Here is a 9,380-nt window from a genome sequence, read left to right as displayed (position 1 = left end):
ATTGCTCAGGGTCTCCTAATGGACTCAGCACCTGTGAGGACAAAACCCACACCAGGTGACCCCACAGTTGCCAGCATTACGGCTGCCGTCCTCACTCTCTGGGGTCTCCCGTGTGCCCCATTTGGCTGCTGGATCACAATCTGCAAAACTTGCCGGGAAAGTAGTGCATTTACTTAAATAATCATCACACGGTCAGTCTTGGAAAGGACAGAGGCTGAGACACGAGTCCTGTGCCAAAGCAAGGCATAGGGCTCCTTCCCAAGGGAGGTGGCCCACCTTTCATGCTGGATAGCTTGTGGCTCCCCCTCACGCCATGCCCATTCTGGCCTCTGTACCTTTGCCTAGGCCGTTCCCTCTACCTGGGATGCTTTTCGTCACCGGTCTGCCTGAAAAAAGGCTCTGGCTCCATAGTGCTCAGCGCAAGGTCCCCTGCCCCTTTGGCCCACACCTCTCAGAGTTCCCACAGCCTCTTCGACAGTCCTGAGCGTTGCACCAGCCACACCGTGTTGTGAACAACCTGTGTGCCAGGGTCTCTCTCCTCTGCTCGATTCCAGAGGTCCAGAGGACTCGGCAGTCCAGCCCAGGGTGTGATACGCAACAGGTGCCCTGGAAACATCACAGAATGATTGCCTCTCGCCTTCGTGTCTCGTGCCAGCCATGACTGCTGAGTCTGCCTCTCTCAGAGCTCACGGAAATGCCAATCTGGCCCATTTTGGTCCCCTACGGTGCCTGCGCGGGGCCACTGTCAAGGTGACACTGAGTCCTTGGACAGAGATAAAAGGATCTCTTAGGTTTTTTAAAAATTTGTCTTTTTTTTTTTAAGATTTTATTTATTTATTTGACAGAGAGATAGCGAGAGAGGGAACACAAGCAGGGGGAGTGGGAGAGGGGGAAGCAGGCTTCCTGCTGAGCAGGGAGCCCGATGTGGGACTCGATCCCAGGACTCTGGGATCATGACCTGAGCCGAAGGCAGACGCTTAACGACTGAGCCACCCAGGCGCCCTAAAATTTGTCTTTTATTATTGTTAATATTGGCATGCGGTTACCATGCATGGTTTCTTAAACACCTACTATATTCCAGACACTGAGCAAAACGCTGTTCAATGCATTCCTTTTTTTCACCCTCCCACAGTTTGCCAGCATCAATCCTGTTTCACTAGAGAGGAACAGGAGGCCCAGGGAGGTGGTATGAAGTCTCCCTGCGTCTCACCACAGCCGGGGCTCCCACTGTGGCACCAGCTAATTCTCCATACTTGAGCTCCCTTCCCTGACCCCAGGGAGAACTCAGACTTCAGGAACTCTCCAAGGAAGGCCCACTGACTATGACCTCCAGAGTCCCACCGGAGGCCACCTGAATGCATACCTGTATCAGTTACCTATCCTGTGTTACAAATCACTGCTAACTTAATGGCTTAAAACAACACTCATTTATTAGCTCCCAGCCCTGCAGGTCAGAAGTCGGGCACAGCTTAGCTGGGTCCCCTGCTCAGAGTCTTGCATGGCTGAAATCAGGTTGTGAGGCAGGCTGTGCTCCTTCTGGAGGCTCTGGGGAAGAATCCACATCCATGCTCATTGAGGTGGTTGGCCACATTCAGTTTCTTGCAGCTGGAGGACTGATGTTCCATTTCCTTTCTGGAGAAAACCCTCTGCTTTTAAAAGACTCCCGTGATTAGGTCTGGCCCGCCTGGCTAATTAATGTCCCTTTTTTGGAGTGGACAAGTCAACTGTGTAACACAACCTCAGGATGGGAGTGAAATCCATCATATTCCCAGTGGCAGGGGTAATATTCACACAAGAATATACACAGGATGAGGGGAGCTTGGGGACCTAGACTTCTGCCTGCCACAATATGGACGATCAACCAGCATTAGGCTTTTCCACTCTTAGCACAGATGTTCCCGTTTTCCAAGGAAGCCGTCGTATGTTGGGCTGGGGTGGGGTTACCCTTGGCTTCAGGCAGCCGTGGGCCAGAATCATGGCTCCATCTCCCATGACTGAAGGCTTCAAGGAAGCAGCTTATCTGTTCTGGGCCTTGGTTTGCTCATCTGTAAAATGGGATTGACAATAACGCACGTTTTCGGGCTCAAACACACCCAAGCACACAGCAGGCCCCTTTCACAGTCTAAGTCCAAGACCCCAGGAAGAGCCTGCTTGCTGGACAGGGTCTTGAGAGTCATGCCATGTGCTGACCAATGTCCTCCCTGGACTAGGCTTGCCGCAGGTCCGTTGTTCATGAGGGGAAGGATGTCAGGGCCATGCCTGATCCATTAGAGCACACACACTGGGTGAGGAGTCATGGCACATAGAACATTCATATGCCCACATCATCAGGGTGGCAGTACCTTAAGGGGCACCTGCGACCCCATGGAGAGCCCCACTCTTCAGGGACCTTGTTTTCCTTCCTGTGTCTCATTGGGGCAGAGCAACCAGTCTGGGGGATGATGGTGCCCTTTGAGGGCAGACGAGGGGGCCGCAAGATAGGCTCTTCCATAGCCAAAGGCACAGTAGGGCAATGGTTAGTGAGCAGGTTCTGATACAACTGCCTGGGTGTGCCTCTCACCTTCACTGCTAACTAGTCATGTGACTCAACCTTTCTGTGCCACGTTTTCCTCCTTTATAAATGGAGGGAATAATAGACTTAGCTCACAAGGTTGTCCTGAGGATTAAATGAAAGTGTGGAAATGCAACTGGCATGTAGTGACTGCTGAATGAAAGTTATCTTCACCATTATCCTCCTCTACCTCCTCCTCCTCAGCATCGTCATCACTGTCTTCACCCTCACTACCATCACCAGCCTCATCATCATCATCACCACCATCATCATCACCACCATCACCGCCATCACCATCATCATCATCACCACCATCCCCACCAGTACCATCATCACCATCATCACCACCAACACCATCATCACCACCATCATCACCATCATCACCACCACCATCATCACCATCATCATCATCACCACCATCATCACCACCATCACCACCACCATCCCCACCATCACCACCATCATCACCACCATCACCACCACCATCCCCACCATCACCACCATCATCACCACCACCATCATCACCATCACCACCACCATCATCACCATCATCATCGTCACCACCATCACCATCATCATCATCACCACCATCCCCACCATCACCACCATCACCATCATCATCATCACCACCATCACCACCACCATCCCCACCATCACCACCATCATCACCATCACCACCATCACCATCATCATCACCACCATCATCACCATCACCACCATCCCCACCATCACCACCATCACCATCATCATCATCACCACCATCCCCACCATCACCACCATCACCATCATCATCTTCACCACCATCACCACCACCATCCCCACCATCCCCACCATCATCACCATCACCACCATCACCATCATCATCATCGCCACCATCATCACCATCACCACCATCACCATCATCATCATCACCACCATCCCCACCATCATCACATCACCATCACCACCATCACTACCATCATCACCACCACCATCATCTCATCATTGGTTTAACAGGTGGGCTCATGCTATGAGTGTTGCAGACAGAGGGAGAGAATCAAGCAGGGATAGGCCAGATTTCTACAGTACTCACCACCTCTCAGCCAGACCCAGCTGGGCTGTTGGGGGTGGTGGTGGTCACAGAAGCAGATATTGGCCCAAAGGAATGAACTTCGTTAATCAAAACTAAGCTCTGGTGGGACTAAGCCAGGGGTCAGTGTTGGGGTGCTGGAAGTATCTAGGAATGTTGGAAAGTTGACAGCAGACAAGAGTGGGATGAGGCATCTACTGGCATCTACCCCCTTCCACCTCCTCCTCAAAAGAGGCTCTTTGGAGAGAAGCTACAAGGCAGGACTCTGGAGGTCTCATGCGACCTCCACCTCTCCTCTGCTAGATGACCTCAGACAGGTCTCTCTTGGCCTCAGTTTTCCCATCTCTAAAATGGGACATAACAAGACACGCTGAGACATTGCTGGAGGCCTGACCTGAGCAGTCGGTAGGTGGCGCTGACGGGCATGAAAGCCACCCTAGGGCAGGCACGAGGAGGAGGGGGTAGGCAAGAGGTCCTTCTGTGGCTCTAAGGCCGCTGTCAATGGGAGGAGCCCCAGCAAGGCACTGGTGAGGACTTTCATGATTCCTGGGGCCAGAGGAGCTGGCTAGTGTTGGAGGCTCTCCCCTCTGGTGGGGCTGCAGACCCTGTCTTGGGTATCTTTTTTTTTTTTTGAAGATTTTATTTATTTATTTGAGACAGAGAGAATGAAAGAGACAGAGAGCACATGAGAGGGGGGAGGGTCAGAGGGAGAAGCAGACTCCCTGCCGAGCAGGGAGCCCGATGCGGGACTCGATCCCGGGACTCCAGGATCATGACCTGAGCTGAAGGCAGTTGCTTAACCAACTGAGCCACCCAGGCGCCCTGTCTTGGGTATCTTAGCTGTCTATGGGCATCTCCAGCTCAGGGTGAACCAAACAAGGGGTAATGCCTCTCTTTATCACCCCCATCTCCCCATCTCACTGAATGGGGACTCCTCCCAGGAGTCATCAGGACACCCCATCCCCTTGGCCCTCACCTGGACCTTGTCCCCGAGTCCTGTCAGGGTCACGTTTAATCCCACCACCATCTGCCCCCTGGGACCTGTGTGACCATGGTAACCTCCTCTCTCACCCCTTCCAACCTCCATGTAACATCCAGAAGAAGCTTCTAAAGTGGCAAATAAGGCCCTGTGCCTGCAACTTGCAGGGCCCCCGGCCCTCAGGATAAAGTGCAAGGCCCTGACGAGGCCCAAGGCCCGTGAGGCCCTGTGAGGTCTAGGGCTGGTTCAGGGATGTGGCCCCATCCCTCATCACAGGCTGGTTTGCCCCAGGGTCCGGCAGACCCGACTGACTCTGAGTGGGGGCTGCTGTCTCTCCCTCTGCCTCTTGCACGTGCTTTCCCCGCTCTTCCTGCCCAGGGTAGGCTGTGTGGGTTCCGTGAGTCACTGCTTATCTTGCTTGTGGGGTGCCCGGCATATAGGAAGCCCTCAAGAATGCTCTGTATTCGGATGCCTGCTAGTACTATTCATATTACCCCGGAAGAGATGATGAAGTGAATAAATAGGTGAATGAATCAATGAACAGATGAATGAATGGCACCTGAGCTGCCTCGTCCCCTGGTCTCCTGGCTGGTTCCAAGGAAGGAGGTGGCCATGTGAGTCCTCCACAGGTGGGACCCAGATAAGCTGGGGAGTCCTGACTCACCCAGGGCAGGTCTTAGGCTGGTTGTGGCTCTGCTCTGACCTTAGCCCCAGAGGGAGGAAGGAATGGGGGCAGGGAAGAAAGCCCCGCCTCCCAGGGCAACCTCGCCCTTCTGAGGTCTTGCTTCTGTTCTTTCTGTTAGTGCCGCACCCACCCACCCACCCAACCACTCTCTTGCAAAGAAGGAAAGTCAGACCAAGCAGATGGGGCTGCAGGCATAGACCAAGAGGTATTTTGGAAGCGAGACCAACAGACATTTTGGGAGGGGCTGGGGCCACAGTTGAGCTGTCTAGGTCTTCCTCTGGTGGGCACCTCCCACCTTAAGATGGTGCCAAGGCTAGACCACCACAGAGCACAGAGCCTCCAGCCCTCCCACCCAGGATGGCCCAGCTGGCTTCTGCCTGGTCATTGCCTCCTGCACAGGGCAGGAGGGTCCTCAAAGCCCCAGGACTGGGCTGAGGACTGGTGTCTGGGTCAATCTCCACTCCTCACCAACTCAGGCTGAGAAGGCTGCCCACCCACTTTCTTTGAGAAGGTGAGGCTGGGGCCCTGGGGTCGGGGCGGGGGGACCCCTGGGCTAGGACCGCTTCCATGGATTTGAGCAACTCACTCTCTACCTGTCAGGTTCTGGGCCTGTGAAGGGACCCAAGGCCATGGGGGCCCCACATAGAAGCCAGCCTCCCACGTGGGGCATAAAAGTCATGACCATTCAGAGGCAGGAATGTTCTTCTCAAGCTGTAAATCAAGTTGTGGTCACACCACCCCTATAGTCACCAAGACTTCCCCTGGCACTTAGGACAGTCGTCTACTCCATGAGGCCCTGGCCTGCCTGGGTCTGTCCTGCTCACTCAAGGTTCCCATCCCTGTCCCCAGGCCCTGCTGGTCCAATTCCCTGAGCTCTCCCCAACCTGTGCCTCTGTGCATGCTGTTCCCTCTGCCTGGAACGGTCCCCCTCCCTCCTCCCCCACACCTTCTTGCCTTCGGTTCTCAGTTTCAAGGTCACCTCCTCAGCATGGCCTTGCTGACCACCTCGCTGAGCAGCCGCCCCAGTCTGCCTCCTCTGTGGCCCTGCACACAAGCTGTTGACGTTTGGGATTGTCATTGTGTGTCTTCTTGTCTAGTCCCTGTCCCCCTTGAGCACAGAGACTGGCCTCTCTTGTCCACTGGGCGGGCTGGTGGACGTTCCGTGGAGGGGTCCGAAGCTGGGCCCCTGTCGCCTCATCCTTCCCTCCTGGCCTGGCCGCCTCATGAGGAGACATTTGTTTCTCTGTTTCTCAGGAGGACGTCTGCCACTGGATCCGAGGGAGAACCTGGGAGGAAGAGGGAGTCTGGGCAGATGTGGGCTCCCGGCCGGGAGGCAGAGACACAGCCACGCCTCGGGCCAGCCACGGATGCCACCAGGAGCCCCGCGTGGAGTCAGGGACAAGGGATTCTGGGAAACGGCTTCTGCAAGCATCTCTCCCTGAGAGATCAGCCCTCCAAGTGGAGGTTGAAAAGGCTGTTAGCTCGGGGTGTGAGGAGATGCACAGGACACAGGTCTCGCGTGAATGCGGTGCTGGGTCGACACCTCGGAGTCCCCGAGTGTCCCTGGCTGTGCAGAGGGAAGAAGGGCAGGCCTGACAGACCCCACCATGATGCCCTCCCTGGGGGTGCTGGGTATCTGCAAGAGCCTCCACCCTGGGGGCCTGGGGCCTGTGAGTTGGGAGCTCTGGCCAGGCAGGGGCCCCTGCGCTCCCACCTGTAACGCCAGCCCCTTCCCTGCACGGCTGCCACCTTCAGCACTGTCATCTCCAGCCTGGCGTGCTGGGGACCCCCGTGAGTGAGCGGTTTACGTGCCCAGCTTCACTTCACTGTCGGGACACCTCCAGGAGAGTTGCTCTAAATCGCCACTTAACAGATCAGGAAACTGAGGCCCAGAGAAACACAACAACTTGCCCAAGACCCTGCTGCCCTCCATCCGCCTGCCTTCCTCCCTTCCCCGGTCTCTCCCCTTCCCTGCTTTAGCAGATAGGATTTTACTGCGCAGGCACGGGCCAGGTGCTGGGAATACCAAGATGACCAAGGCACTCCTGAGCCTCTCTGCAGCTCGTCACTGGCAGGTGACAAGCAGGTCAGCCCCCAGGCTGACTCTGGAACACTGGGGGTGGCCCCTGGAGAGCTGTGTGGGATGGGGCTGTGAGGCAGGATCTGCGGGCCGGGGTGGGGGCGGGGGGAGTGTGCTGCGATCCATTAGTGATGTCTGCCATGCCCGTAGGCGTGGGGAGAGGGTTAAGCGCTGCTGTCTACCAGTAGATCCCAGACCAGCAGAGCGTCTAAAACCCATCCAGACAGCGCTGGATTCTTCTCTTCATCTTCAGATGAGAAGGCAGGTTCTGCGTAAGGTCTTACAGCTCAACTACGGCAGAGCTGGGATCTGAGCCCAGGCTCCAAGTCTCCCAGTTTTCCGTGGTGTCACGCTAACGCGCCCTGTTCCCCTCTTTGCTTCGGCCGCTAGGGAGCTCGGAACGGAGCTTCAGGCTGGCCCTCAGATGCCACAGTAGCCTGGGGTTTGGAGCATTTTTGTCGCCCCCTTCTTTATCCTCCCTGCTGGGCCTCCCGTGGAGCAGGCCGGACATAAGTTATCAACTATAAATAAAACCAAGACTTCCGTTCTGGCTCTCACTTTACTTTCCTGGTGCATTTTTTTAAGTCCTTAATGGAAGGAGGGGGGAGCCTCCTAACGGAAGATGACATCACCATCAGCTGGCCCCCAGGGGGGAGGGGCAGGCCCCCAGCCCCACAGGTCCGCGTGGGCCCTGAATGCCCCCTTTATGAGGGGTAACCTCATTCCACACATTGTGCCGCGTGGTGGAATTTCAAATGGGGTTTTGTGGTTTCTGCCCTTTGCAACAGAGAGCACGCAGGCAGCTGTGGTCACCGACTTCCTCTGCGCGCAGCCCTGGCGCCCGGCCAGCCCAGTGACCACCCTTTCCACCGTGAGTCAGCTTCATTCTTAACTCTCTGACTCAGGCCCCTTTAAAGGGACAGCAGAGCCAATTGGCCTGGGCAAGGACAGGGAGGTGGTGGCAGCGGAGGAGGTCCTGGGGAGGGGAGGGAGGGGACGCAGGTCCGGGTGGTGGGGGTGGGGGGTGGGGGGGTGTCTCTGGCAGGTAGCCATCCTCCGGAGCTGGGTGAGCGGTCCCTGCCTTCCTCCATCACCCTCCCCCCACCCCCGAGATGGAGGGGGTTTCCTGCCTGCTCCCAGGGAGAGGAGCCTGTGATTTCCCCAAATCTGGCTGTCTGGAGGGTGGGAACCCCCGGGCATTCGGCGACCTTGCTTTTTGTCTGGCCAGAAACCCCGCCCGTGCTCTGGCCCAGGAGGCCATCGGAACCGTGCAGGCTGCCCTCTTTGTCCTGCCTAATTCCCATCACTGTGACCTTCCACAGCTCCCAGAGCATGCCGAGCGGCCTCCCAGGCGGTGCCTCCTGCCACCTAGGGTGCATGTCCCCTGCTCCCTGGGGCTCTGTCTCCTCTTTTAGGCTCCCCCTGCCACCAGGTCAGAGTAGCCGGCTACTTCCTCTGTAGCATGAATAACAGCCCGCAGCTCTGCCCCCCTTGCTTGTGGGCTAACTGGTTCCCCCTGCTAAAGACTCTCAGCCCCATGAGGGCAGGGACCCTGCAGGTCTTGCTCACAGCACAAGGCCTGGCACATAGTAGGTGCTCAGTACAAATTTGTTGAATGAATGAGCAAATGGGTGGATGGCCGGCAGGATTCCTCCACAGCCCCCCCACCGCCCCCCAGTCAGAGAGTGTGGGGACAGCTCCTCCTTGCCAGATGGGGCACAAGGGGACAGAGGAACCTGTGTGGGGGCAGGCCAAGGTGACTTGTGGACATTCCTGAGTCCAGGGGCTCCTACAGGGGCAGGTCTCTGTCTGGGGCCTTAGTGAAACCCAAGAAGAATTTCCCTGTTTTCCCTTCTGTCTGACTCACACTTAGGTTGTGAAGTTCCCCTTTCAGTCAGCATCTCTCCCGAGGCTGCAGAGTGGCCAGGTGAGGCTGTTGGGGCCTGGGTGACTGGGGAGGCTGAGCTTCGGTTCCATTCACAAAAATGGGACCTGACTGGTGCCCGTGTCCTGCCT

The sequence above is a fragment of the Mirounga angustirostris genome, unplaced genomic scaffold (genome assembly GCF_029215605.1).
Source record: "Mirounga angustirostris isolate CCGP_5_RB_7025 unplaced genomic scaffold, mMirAng1.0.hap1 SCAF_13, whole genome shotgun sequence".
In the NCBI taxonomy this organism is placed as follows: domain Eukaryota; kingdom Metazoa; phylum Chordata; class Mammalia; order Carnivora; family Phocidae; genus Mirounga; species Mirounga angustirostris.
The sequence above is the reverse complement of the archived record's forward strand: the minus strand, read 5'-3'. Positions refer to the sequence as shown.